Source organism: Piliocolobus tephrosceles, chromosome 10 (genome assembly GCF_002776525.5).
Source record: "Piliocolobus tephrosceles isolate RC106 chromosome 10, ASM277652v3, whole genome shotgun sequence".
Classification (NCBI taxonomy): domain Eukaryota; kingdom Metazoa; phylum Chordata; class Mammalia; order Primates; family Cercopithecidae; genus Piliocolobus; species Piliocolobus tephrosceles.
Window position 1 is genome coordinate 129,889,510 of NC_045443.1, and position 13,150 is coordinate 129,902,659.

Below are 13,150 nucleotides of genomic sequence, written 5' to 3' on the forward strand. Positions count from 1 at the left end.
GGTCCGGGACCCCGACTGGCGGTGGGGTGGGCTCTGCACCTGGGGTCTGGGACCCCGACTGGCGGTGGGGTGGGCTCTGCGCCTGGGGTCTGGGACCCCGACTGGCGGTGGGGTGGGCTCTGCACCTGGGGCCGGGGACCCTGACTGGCGATGGGGGATGGAGGAAGCTGTGCTCATTGGACGGCTCGGCACTCACACATCTGAGGGTTGTGGCTGGCCTTGGCAGAGACCTGCTCCTGGCAGTGGCTGAGCTGTTGGAATCCAGCACCTGCCCCTCCACTTGGCCTGAGCTTCCTCACAGCATGGCTGCCGGGTTCCAAGCTCCAGCCCCAGGAGAGATGGCCAGGCAAGAGCTGCATCATGCTCTCCCATTTCCTGTTCTTGATTCGCCCCCACTGGACACTGCAGCCTTCCTGCCAACACAGCTCTCAGGAGTACAGCTGCCGCATGCAGAGGCATTTCCCCACATGGCCCTCCTGTGTGCTGTAAATGCCAACAGCTCCTCAGTGGAACCCGCGTGTGGTGGGCGCTGCTTCCTCGGTATAAATGCTCCTGTCATAACTGGTTTCAAGCCGACAGTACGACCACCAAGTCCAGAGTCAGGAACAACGGCTCTGCACGATGGTGGGAACTCCCCCCGGCTCGCGCCTGCACCCCGGCCGTGGCTCTGTGGAGCTCTCCGTCCCAGGGAACCTTCTCCTGGCTTTCGCGTCCTGCCCCTTCCCAGATTTCCCCACCTCTCTGGCTGTGCCTTCTGTGCCTTCCCCGCCAGCACTGATGTGGGCACGGCTCACATCCAGCACTCCTCAGCACTTCCTTCCTTCCCAGCTCCGCCCACGACTTCCTCCACACCCGCTCCGTTTCTGAGTGCGGGCCACCCCAGGTTGACACCTGTGTCCCACGTTGCACGGCTCGGCGTGTGGGCTTGGACAGTGGGAGATGCGGCTTTCCATGAACAGCCCTGGTGTGTGGTCTGGTGAGTGGCAAGGCGGCTCTGTGGTGGTCGGCACTGAACTCGGGTCTTGCTGCTCTGCCACCCTCCACCCAGATCTGCAGCTCAGAGCTGAAGGTGACATTGCGCCTTCTGGTCAGTGGAAAGGAGTTAGGAGAGGAGAGGGCGGGACCTGCTTCTCTGTTGAGGGTGTGGGCGGGAAGCACAGGTTCACTCCCCCTCCACAGCCAGGCATGTGGGTGACGTGGCAACGTGCGGGTGATGTGGCAGCGAGTGGGTGACGTGGCGGCGTGCCGGTGACGTGGCGGCATGTGGGTGATGTGGCAACATGCGGGTGACGTGGTGGCGTGCCGGGGACATGGTGGCGTGTGGGTGATGTGACAACATGCAGGTGACGTGACGGCGAGCGGGTGACGTGGCACCCTGGGCGTGGGGAAAGTGGGAAGCACTGGCCTCAGCTGAGCAGCTGCCACCGCCTGTCCCTAAGTGAGCAGGAGAAAGGCTCACGGTTTGCGTGTCAGGGTTCTCCCGAGGAACAGTCACTGGACATGTGGGGATTGAAGGCAGCTCATTCTCAGGAATCAGCCTACGGGATGACAGAGCCTGAAAAACCCAGATCTAAAGGGAAGACCCTCAGGCTGGAGACCCTGGAAGAGCCCGTGCTGCCGTTCAGGTCTGAAGGTCGACTGCCAAGGAGGCCTCCATGTCATGGAGGGAAATCGGCGCGGCTCAAAGTCCACGATTTAAATGTCAGTCTCATCCAAAAACACCCTCGCGGAAGCATCCAGGAAACATCTGACTGAATGTCTGGACCCTGTGGCCCAGCTAAGTCTACGTGTAAAATTAGCCATCGCGGGCCACGCAAATGCCTCTCTGGGTGGCACCGACTGTGGCAGCCTTCACAGTTCTCTCGAGCTAGAACTTCCCATTCACGGGCAGAGCCTCCCAGCAGGCCCACGGCCCATGCACCGCGGCCCCACAACTGTCCTCCTGGGTGCAGGGCTTGGTCCACGGGGACAGGTGCACCAGCAGACCCCACGAGACCGCCCACGCATGTGCAGGCCCTGAGCGAGAGAGACACCCTAGACCACAGCTGCTGCTGTGCCTGTCACACGGAGAAGCAGCCTGAGGATGCAGAGGAAGAGCCCGCCATCCCCAGAGGAGGCCTCGGACGGGGAGAGAACAGGGGCAAGGGGCTGGCGGGTGACAGGTTTCATTTCTGGCTCCAAGGAGGGCCACTGTTGCCTCCGACTTCCCAGAAGTGGCACGAACAAAGTCCTCCTCTCCCTTAAGCGGGGTGGAGCTGGGTCCACGTCGCTGCAGCTGTGAGTGTCCGGCTGTCCCCACGCGGCGTCCTAAGCAAACATCACATTCTGCTCAGAAGGGACATGTCACCTCGCCAGCATCCCCTCACAGGCAGGACACCTTGCCTTTCACCAGGTCCACCTCCTGACAAGACGTGTGGCCGGGGCCCAGGAGCGCCACGGGGCTGAAGTTTAGGTCACTTCTGTGGCAAGTCTTGGTCTCCCCGTCGGCTCCTTGGACGTCCCTCCCTGTCACAGCAGGTTGAAGTGGTCCCTGATGAGACCACTGGTGTCCATGTAGCAAGACAGAAGTTTGGGCGCAGACACACAGGGGGAGAAGGCCGCGCGGAGACCGGGACAGAGGCTGCAGCGAGGTGGGGCCAGGAGGGCGTGGCGCGGCCTTGCCAGCTGAAGGCCGAATGTCTCTGGTGGGCCTCGCAGGCAGGGCTGGAGAAAGGTATCAGCCGGATTAACGGCTGCACAGCAGGCACCACAGTGAGTGGATCTGCTCGAGCAGCAAAGCCACGCCTGGCACAGCAGCTGCAGTTGGAGGCCCCACCTGGGCCAGCCTCAGGCACCCATTGCTTCCCCAGGACGCATCTGTCTTCTGCACAGGCCAGATGGCTGAGCCGGATGGGGCTGGGGGTGGATCGCCACCGCTGCATCTTCCAAGGACCTGGTGGGGACACTGAGCTCTGCGGCCCTTCTGCCTTGTGGTCTTGCTTTTGATTTATGGCTTTTTTAAAAAAAGTAGAAGCAGCTCTGATGTCTCCCACCAGCAACTCCCTCCACCCCAGCCCTCACGCCACAAGGCAGGGAGCGGACGTGGGGTCTGCCAGCTCTAGTGTGTCCGTTCCAGTTGCGCACCTGGAGCTGGGAAATGGCCTTGGGATGCATCCCGGGACCCACTGGGCCTGCGGTGTCAAACCTGAGCTAAAGTGGCACGGCCACCTGCCCTCCACAAGCCCCTAAGTGGAGAGCCGCAGTGATGCTTTGGGGTTCCCAGAACCAATGTCAGTTCAGAGCCCACGTCCCAGAGTCCCTGAAAGGTCTAGTTCAGACCTGGTCACCGAGGCAGAAGCCCACAGGTCCTGCAGGGCAGGGCGGGGAAGAGGAGCCCACACTTTCAGGGGGGCCCAGGGCCCTTTCTGAAGGGGTTTGGTATGTAAACCGCACACATCTGAGAACCTGAGACCTGCTGGAGGGGCTGAGACTGGTTTGATGACTCCACTAGACTTTTGTTAATCTAAACCCTTCCTGTTTTTGTAGATTAGGTAAAGATTTGGGAGGCCTCCCGTCGGTCCTTGGAAGGAGGGCGGCGGTGGGTCGCGGATGCTGTGGGTCCACGACGTCCCCTCGCCTTCAGCTTCACTCCAGTTTCTGTTACAGCCAACTGCAGCCAAGACTACGAAAGCCCAGGTGGAAATCACTCACGGGTTTTCAATCGTGCCGTTCTGAGCAGCGTGACGCACCCTCGCGCCGCCAGGCTCTGTCCTTCCCGGGTCAGGCGCCCTCCCTGCGCCCAGCGTCTCTGTGCTGCGCACACTGCCAGCCTGCACAGGCTCGCGCCACAGGAAAAGGCATCACGTACGGGATTCAGAACCACCTGGGGCTTCGGGCATCCACTGGGGGTCTTGGAAATAGCCCCCACACCTCACGACGAGGGGGATGACCGCACATGCGTAAGGCTACCCTGACTGCCGCTCGGCCTGGCCGTCCACATGGTCACACCTCCCACCCTCCCTTGGCAGTGGGTGAGTCCCGCCTATGGCTCTGCCTCCCGGGGTCCGTGCGTCCCGTGGTGCTCAGGCTTCCGAGGCCGTGGCCACGTTTCCCACCGGAAGGTCTGCCCTGCAGAAGGAGCCGTCACGGAGCCCCCCCCAGGTGTGGAGTCCCCACCAGTGTATTTCTCCCAGCTGTGGTGACAGCCCTGTCCCCAGGCCCCTGCTGGGGTGGCTGGCAGGTCTAACAACAGGTCCAGCCTGACACTGCAGCCTCCCTAGGCCTCTGGATCCTTCCCTCCAGTTACACCAACACAGGTGCGCCATTTCCAGCCCTCTCACTGGGCCGCCATGAGGCCTGTGTTCCAGGCAGCCAGACAAGCAGCTCACACCCCTCCTGCCCCCCGAGCTGCGGCCTTCGCCACAGGAGCTCTGCGTAGCGAGCCCACTTCCAAAGTCAGCCCAATGCTGTGTTCTGTTCCTCCGTTACCCACACCCTTAATATCCACCCCACATGCTCACCCTGGGCCCTGATCCCTGGAACTGCTGGAGCTCCAAGACGAACCCTACTCCCCGTGCCTGATTCCTGGGGCAGCCTTTGCCTGCTGTGGACCGTGTGTTCTCCAGCATGCGGATGAGCCGCTCCGAGCTGTGTGGTGTGTAGACGTGGGCTCTGAGCACTTGGGGGTCTCCTGAGGCGGAAGGACCAGCCACTGGCAGCTGACGAGCACGTGGGAGGCTGGAGGAGGCAGAGTGGAGCGCCAACATCTGACTTGGGGTGGGGGGACCCAGGCAGGGACTGCAGGAGGGTGGGGGTAAAACACTGGGGGAGGGGGGAGGACCTGCTGGAAGCTTCTGCTGGGCTGGGGGCAACGTTGGGGGTTCCCAGGAGGTTGGGCGGGACCGAGAGTCCCAGCAGGGCTGTCAGTCCAGTGTGGTTGGCTGGTGTCCGGGTGCCGGCGCCACCCAAGCGGAGTGTGCAGGTGAGACTGTTACACAGAGCAGCCCAGGCCCGTGCCTGGCACCACGACAGTGTGCGGGCCAGACAGGGCCTCCTGCAGCCTCTCCAGGGCACCCACGCACAGCACACACGGCAGGTGGCCTCCTCCAACATGAGGCAGCCTCCTCCTCCCGCTCGGCCCCTCCCTGTAGCTGGTTGCAAAGTGCAGGAAACATCTGCCCGGTTTTCTGTCCCGTGGGTGGCTGAGACCCCGGCACTGGACCCATGAGGCAACCTGTCTAAATGCAGAAGACACACAGGCCCACGCGCCCGGCCACGGCCCCAAGAAACCCACTGCTTTCCCCTGGGGGCTACTGATCGGCCGCCTCTGTGGCCAGGCACAGGCCAGGGAGTGCAGAGAGGCCCACCCCCCACTGCAAGCCTGAGATGCAGAGACCTCACAGCAGAGCAGAAAGGCCTCACTGCAGTGGGCATCCGGGGCCAGGATTTGGCTATGCCCGGGGCAGGTATGACAAAGGGGGCCACGTACACGGCGTCGTCTCTTGCTGTCCTGCTCCATGCACACTTTGATCAGATCACATCCCATGGGGTGGGGAATGGGAAAACACCAGAAATTATTTTCTTTGCAGGTACAAAAGAGCCATGACTTTTGTTGCCCTAAAAATGAATTCACGGAACAAAGACAATGCGGGAAGCAGGTGTCCTCCAACGCACCGGGCCACCCGCCTTCCCGAGCCCAGCCTGCCTTCCCTTCTCCGTGGCCTCCCTTGCAGTGGAGGATTGGAGGGAGCCAGTCGCCGAGCCTGCCTCTGCGCACATCCAGCTGCCACCTCACCTTCCCCCTCGCCCTGGCTCAGTCCCAGGCCTTGGTTTGCAGATGCTGCTCCCGTCCTCCCTCCCCCAGCCCGGAAGATTCCAGCTGGAAAGGGAAGGGCGGAGAGGCCGGCAGTGTCCTCTCAGGGGAGTCCCACCCTCTGCAGGTGATTCCCTGGTGGTCACGGGAGTCACTGGGTCCCTCCGTCCCTGCTCCACCCTCAGCCCCTTGAGAGGAGAGAGGCCTGGGGGTCACCATCTCCCCCGCCCACCTGCTGTCAGCTGGGGTTCCTGCCCGTCCTTCCCAGTGGCTCCTCCGAGGAAGGGATGTGGCAACCTCCCCCCTGGGCCTTGGGAACAGGAAGCCAAACTTGCCGTGAAATTCTCTCCTGTCACTCAGCTGCTTCCCCCTCCTGCCCGGTGTGAACCACTCAGCAAGGCCCCCCCCTCAGGAGAGAAAGCACAGGAGATGCTGGAGTGCTGTGAAGGAGACTGGGGTACGGGGACGCTGTGTGTGCACATGTGTGTAGCTGTGTGTGTACGTGTACAAATGTGTGCACTCATGAGTGTGTATGTAAGTGTGCATGTGTGCTCATACATGTCTGTGCACGTGTGTGAATTGTGAGTATGCACGTGTGTGCGTTGTGAGTATGCACGTGTGCAAGGTGTGTGCGTGTGTATGCACATATGAGTGTGTGTACACACACGTGCATGTGTGAAAATGCATGTGTGCATTGTGAAGTACATGGGTGTGCAAGTGTGAATGTGTGTATATGTGCGTACACGTGCATGAGTTTGTATATACAAGTGCATGCATGTGTGCACACACGTGTACATGTGCATGTGCAAATGTATGTTGTGTGTGTATAGGTGTGAGCATGTGTATACGTGAGTCTATGTGTGCGTGTCTGTGCATGTGTGTGCATGTGTGAGTGTGCATGTATGTGCATGTGTGTACAAGCATGTGAGTGCATATGCATCTGTGTACACATGCATGCATGAGGACGTGCACATGCACAAGCATGTGCGTGTCCCTGTGTGCATGTGTATGTGAGTGCTATCGTGAGTGTGCGTGTATGTGTGTATGTGTGTGTATCTTTTGCCCACCTCAGAAGGGTGGTGGGGAGCTGCTCCCTCTGGGGAGACCACATCTGAACTGGATGAATGGCGAAAGAGTTGTGTAAACATTGGGTGAAGATGTTAGCAGGTCGCAAAATCCCCCAGGGCTGAGGCCTCACACGGGATGGACAGAGAGGAACTTTGGAAACGTGAGTGCTCCCCCATTCACTGTTCTAAGCCCTTGCTGAGTGCAGCTTTCCTGTGCCCAGGATCTCAGCTGAGCGGGGATGTTCTGCTCCGTGCAACGCCAGTGCTGACCGGCAGCCACTGGGGAGAACGGGCCGCCCCTGGAAGGCGCGCCAACTCGCATGATTTATGAGGCGCCCTCAGTGTGAGCTGGAACAGCTTGCTCCTTCACACTAAATAAAACCAAAAGCGGCACAGGAGTGCGGTGTCTGTGAGCGCCTTGTGTATACAAATGACCATCATAAATCTTTCTGTTCCGTGATGCATCTCTGGGGAGTTTGGCTGAGAAGCCAGAGCTAGAGAGAACGCCAGGAGGGAGAGGAACAGAGTCCAAATGCCCTGTGCGTCCGCGTGGGTCCTGGGGGGTGGGTGCTGTCCTGCAGGAGACGGGGTCTCTGTTGCCCTCCCACTCCCCACTCCTGCTGTTCGCAGCTCCTGAATGGCACAAAGCAAACCTGTCTGTGCGGAGCATTGCCGCCGGCCAAGGCGTTCGGCCTGAAAAAGTTCTTGGGAAGCCCAGTGCAGGTCCCTCTGTAACAGTCTAGAAGGCCACTTCTTAGAACAAAGAAACCACCCCTGGTGTTCGGGCCTGACGGGGTTTTGTGTTAACAGGGAAGATTTTGTCAGCGGCAGCAGAGATCCAGCGCAAACCAGCCTAACCAAAGGAGGAAAGATGCTGATTTATAGAACCAGAACTTGCGTAATAAGTCGAGGGCCTCGGGCACAGCTGGATCCAGGAGTTAAATGAAGTCACTGTGATCCTTCTGTGGGTGCGTGTGGCTGACTCTCCCCACTCTCAGTGGCCACACTCTACAGTGTCACCACCACACGGGCAATGCTGAGCTCTGGTCCTTAGGGAAACAGGGTCAGATTCCTTTGAGCCTCTGGTCACCACATTTTCACCACCCATCAGTCTGTCACCTTGGTCTATGTCTATTTCTGCTTAAAGACACTGTATTTAGTGTATAGAGTTGATTCATTTACATTGAACTCACGGCCAACAGCCCACACAGGCCTGAGCAATGCTTCTCCGTCGCACGTCACAGCTCCTGCACTCAGGCTCACTGCACAGAACCTCAGCTCTGCTCCTGAGGCCACTTTAAGCTGCAGCATCACCAACAAGAGCACAAAAATGCGAACGTGACACTAAAGAGAAAAGGATGCACGTTTACTCCAAGAGCGGACACAAGAAGGCAGTGCCGCCTCGCTCCCTTCCCGCCAGGGACGCGCATGGCGACGCGGCTTCCTGAAGCTCTGTGCACGCCTGTGAATGACCAGGAAAGACCCAGGTACTGACCTGGGGATTACCAATACGTTTTAGCAAGTAAGCGGACGTGTCTGCGTCTCTGCCCGCCCCCTCCCTCCCACCTCCCCTCCATCCTGCGCCCCTGAGCTGACTTGATTCCCTGGCGGGGCCCCCCCCAGGATTTCTATCAGCAGCTCCAGATTCGCCTCTTACCCCTAGAGTTCCCCACCAGAAATACCAAGGGCCTCTTCTCAGCAGCCCCAGCTACAGCCGCTGGCCCCCAGCAGGCATCTGCTTCCACCCCAAGAACAGAAGTGGCCTCATGGGCTGTACAGGCCAGTGGGTTGGAGGTGGAGAGGGAGAGGCCACTGCTGTCAGCGGGTGGCGGGCAACAACCTGGCCTTTACCCTCAGGGTTTGCAGGAGGTCAAAGCCCCCACACTCAGCGTCCGGAGCTCGGCACCTGCCTGCCCCAACCTGCCTGACCCTCCATCCCCACGCAGTGAGCAGTGACTCTGCCCCGCCGTGCCTGGTAGGAAAGTTGACCCCTGACTTCCAATCTGTCAGCAAACACTGTGAGCTCCACCCCCAGGTTAGGTGCAGAATCTGCCCAATTCTGGCCACCTCTGCGGCCCAGCCTTGACCCCAGGCACCCTTGTCTCTCAGCCGGACAACGGCCGAGGCAATGGCTGCAGCACCCACCGCCCTCCTGCCTCTCCCAGGTCTCAGTCGGTCTCCGGCACAGCAGCTGCCGTCACACTGAGGTCAGTACACTGCCCTCTGCTCCTGACCCCGCAGCGCCCCGCTCCCTCCCAGTCAAAGGCTCAGTCTTCACGGAGGTCGACCTAGGCCACGCAGCCCTCCCCCTCTCCAGGCAGCTCCCACCCAGGGCCCTCCCGCACCAACCCCTCTGCCCGGCGCTCCTCCCTCCAAGGACAACTCCCCATGTCCTTCTCCTGACCTGACTGCTCATGGCCACGCAGAAGACACGCTGTGCACCCTCGAGCACTCCCAGGCCCGTTCACATGCATGTCCATGATGCTGTGGGCAGCGGTCGCTGGGACCCGCCAACGTGGGCTCCGTGTGCTGAAGCCCCGTGGAGGTGACTGACCGGTGCCTCGGCCAAGCTGGGCCCTCTGGGGCCATCATAGGTAAAGTTCTCCCATCTGCAAATGAGAATGCGGTAATGCTGACCCCGCACCATCCACCTGGAACTCTCCGGTGCTCCCTGGGTGGGTCTGTCTGCTGCAAAGGTGCACGACCCAGGTAGGGAAGATGGAAGAGAGCAGAGGTCACCTGGGGGCAGGAGCCCAGGACGCCCACCCCGTGACCACACTCAGAGCTGTCTCAGCCCGTGGACGACGGCGGTTTCCCTGTGTGCAGACCCCGTGAGGAACCTGACTGCATGAGGCTCCTCCAGGGCTCCGTGAGGCTCTGTCTTAGGGGCCTTCACCTGCTCTCGGCTTTAAACGAACCACTAAGAATCACCTGTAACAACCTCACAAAGAAAATAAATGTCTGTGCTGGCTTCGAGGCTCCGGGGCCAGGGCTATGGGCTTTTCAAATCCTGCAGGCTGTGGCCTGGGCATTCGCCAACTCTCACTACTGCGTAATTTAATCTAATTGATCAATTAAATCCAGATAATTTTTAAACAAGCTGTAATAACAATTATATAATTTCAGTACCACGTATAATTATCTTTACCAAAGGAAATGACTTTCGAAGACATGCCGTCTGCGTTCTGGAAAGTGTCACCTCTGGAGCTGCAGGACTGGCAGGCAGCTGTCCTCTGAGCCGGCCGACCCCGGGACATCAAGGCTGCCCTTGGAGGAGGCCGTCACTGTGGGTCTGAGTCCCGCAGCCCTTCTGAGCCACCGCGTCGTGTGGCCTGTGGGGATGCTGTGACGCCTTCTGTGTCATCCGTGAGAATGCGAAACAACACCTGGATCTGTGGAATTAGGAATCCGTTTCTATTGCCACAGTTACACTGTGTGACAACCACATAAATCCTCGGAGAAGAGCAGGAAATGTTCACTTTTGCTCATGAATCTGTGGGTTGGCTGTGGGTTCTGAGGACTTGGTTGGGCCTGTGAATCCGTGGCCGGCTCTGGGTCTCCCTGGACTTGGCCATGTTCACCTGTGAATCTGTGGACCCTGTGGGTCCCCCTGGACTTGGCTGGGCTCACCCATGAATCAGTGGCTGGCTATGGGTTTGTCGGTGGCTCTGCTGCCCCACCTGGCTCCTCTGTCTGGGCATCCGTTGAGATGATCCCACTCTCTGCTGGAGGGCTGGCCTGGTACATTTCCGTGGTGATCACGGGGTCAGAGAAGACACGGAGATACTCAAGTGCCGTTCTGAGCCCTGCGTGCATCCTGGTGGCCCCCGTCCCAGGCAGCGGAAGTCCACTTTGGGGCACTGGTCGCACCTGTGACCTGGGCACAGCTGTCCGCACCCCAGCCTCCGCCTGGTACACCTTGGGTTCCTTCCACTCTGATGCCGTGGTGATGTCGGGGTGGCCTCTGGGTGCCCTTCAAGGTGTGGGGGGCGGAAACCTACAGGCTTCTGTGTCCTGGAGACCCACACTGGGGACACGCCTTAGTTCAGGTCTGGCTCTGTGACCTCGAGCAAGTTACCCCACCTTCCCGTGCCTCAGCCTAACCTCGCTTCACCTGTCAAACGCCAACAGCCACCCGGCCCTGGCAGAGTCGCACAGGGAGCGTGCAGGACGCTGACCCCACAGCAACACCCACACAGCATGAACCCCGCCCAAGCCCCGCTGCTTAGTTCATTTCATGACAGACACTGGGAGAGCCATGAGTCCCCATCTCGACACAGAGGAGCCGAGGCCAGGGAGGCGGAGGCTGGAGCTGGTCGCCGGCGTTCCGTTCTGGGCCCACCACGGAGTCCATGTGCCAGGCGGCCTAACAAGCCCTGCTGGCCGGGCGCCTCCACCTCCAAACACGTACCCTCTTGTGGCTCTGGAGGCCATGGCCCGCACAGCTGCTTCCTTCTGAGGTGGGAGGTGCAGTCCGTCCCCGCCTTTCTCCAGGGTGGCTGGCGTTCTCCACCTTTCCTGGCTCTAGACGTGTCTCCCAGCCTCTGGCTTCGTCTCCCGTGGCCTCCTCCCTGTGTGCGTGTTTCTGTGCCCGGATGTCCCCTTTTCATCAGGGCACAGTCGTGCTGGGTTCGACCCATCCCACTCCAGGGTGGCCTCATCTTAACCCCTCACATCTGCCACAGCCCCAGATCCAACCGAGGTCACGCACACAGGTCCTGGGAGGTCGGGGCCCTCACAGTGACTGTGGGGGAATGCGAGTGAACCTGAGATAACCGGAAAAGCATGAGCCTCGGATAAGTCCTTCAGCTTTCTGGGCCGTCCCGTCCTGTCTGTGTCTGCGAGATGACCTTGCTGTTCCACCCGGGCCATGAGGAGGACTGAAGAGGAAACGCGTGTCGAAGGCAAGGCACAGACCAGCCAAGAGCAGCTCAGGCCGCACCAGCCACAGTTACAGCCACGAGCAGCTCAGGCTGCACCAGGCACAGTTACAGCCACGAGCCACGAGCAGCTCAGCCACAGTTACGGTCGGCCTGAGCAAGGAGGCTGCCCCGACCCAGCCCCGGTCTCCACCACCTCTTTCCCTCCATCTCTCTCTCCCATTTTCTCCTCTGACCCAGAACCCTTTCTGCCCCTGTAGCCGAGGCCCAAAGAAAAGGCCTTTCCTCCTGGTCAGAGCTCTGTCTCCATCAGCCCCTTGAGGAGCTGGGAGGGGCCTCTCAGAGCCCCTCATGAGGAAATTCCCAAGGTTTCGTCTTAACTGCAGCAACAAAGCTTTTGTTAATTCTCTGTAAGTGTGAATGTTCCCACAGGCCCCAGTTACAGGCCCCCAGGGGAGTGAGTTTTCCCAAACAAGCACCATTTTAATTTGAATATCAAACACTTTACACAACAGGGCTGCTGCAGTGGGTTCCCATGGAGCCAGGCCCCCGGAGAGTCAGGGCACCCTTTGGAACCCTGGGATCCCCACTTCAGGCAGCCCCCACTTGCTTTCTCTAAGGAGGTACCCCTGGGACCCAGGACTCCCCAGGCCTCAGAAGTGGAGGGAAGACAGATTTGGAGGAACCTGGAGCCCCCTGGGGGATGGAGGCCTGGGAGGGACCCCGCCCACCTTCCTGGAATGCAGCGGGTAGAGGGAAAGGGTCTTGCCCCCAAGGCCCTTGATTTCTTTCTCTTCTTCACTTCACCTGCATTCTGAAAAGAGGCTTTCAATATTTCCAGTGAATACGTCTTCTGTGGTACACCAACACTGATTTAAGTTTTTTAGTTATTGGCCAATATTTTCCAAGTGGAATATTTTGCAGTTTTTCTGGTGTCTGTAGAAGTATCAGAAAATGTGGCTGCACAGAGCTCCTGTTTCCTCATGGCAGAAAGTGGTGGACCCGAGTCAGTACTGCCGCTTTCAGAAGAACGTGCAAAATCCAATTTCCCACAATTCCCATCCAGCCCATATCAAACATTTATTTTACATCCCTGGCTTGTGGACTTTCATATTTGGAATCACTTTTATAGAGTTCTCTGACCTCTCTTCAGATCTCCTGTTTCAGGAACAGAGTTCTGCCATCACTACCATAATCTCCACGACTACCCACTCCACCACCAATACCACCATCACCATAATTATCATCATCACCATCATCATCACTATCACTATTATCACCATCACTATTATCATCACCATCATTATCACACCATCATCACCACCATCATCACCATCACATTATCATCATCATTACCGTCACCACTATCATCATCACATAATCACTACCATTTTCATCACCATCACCACCAT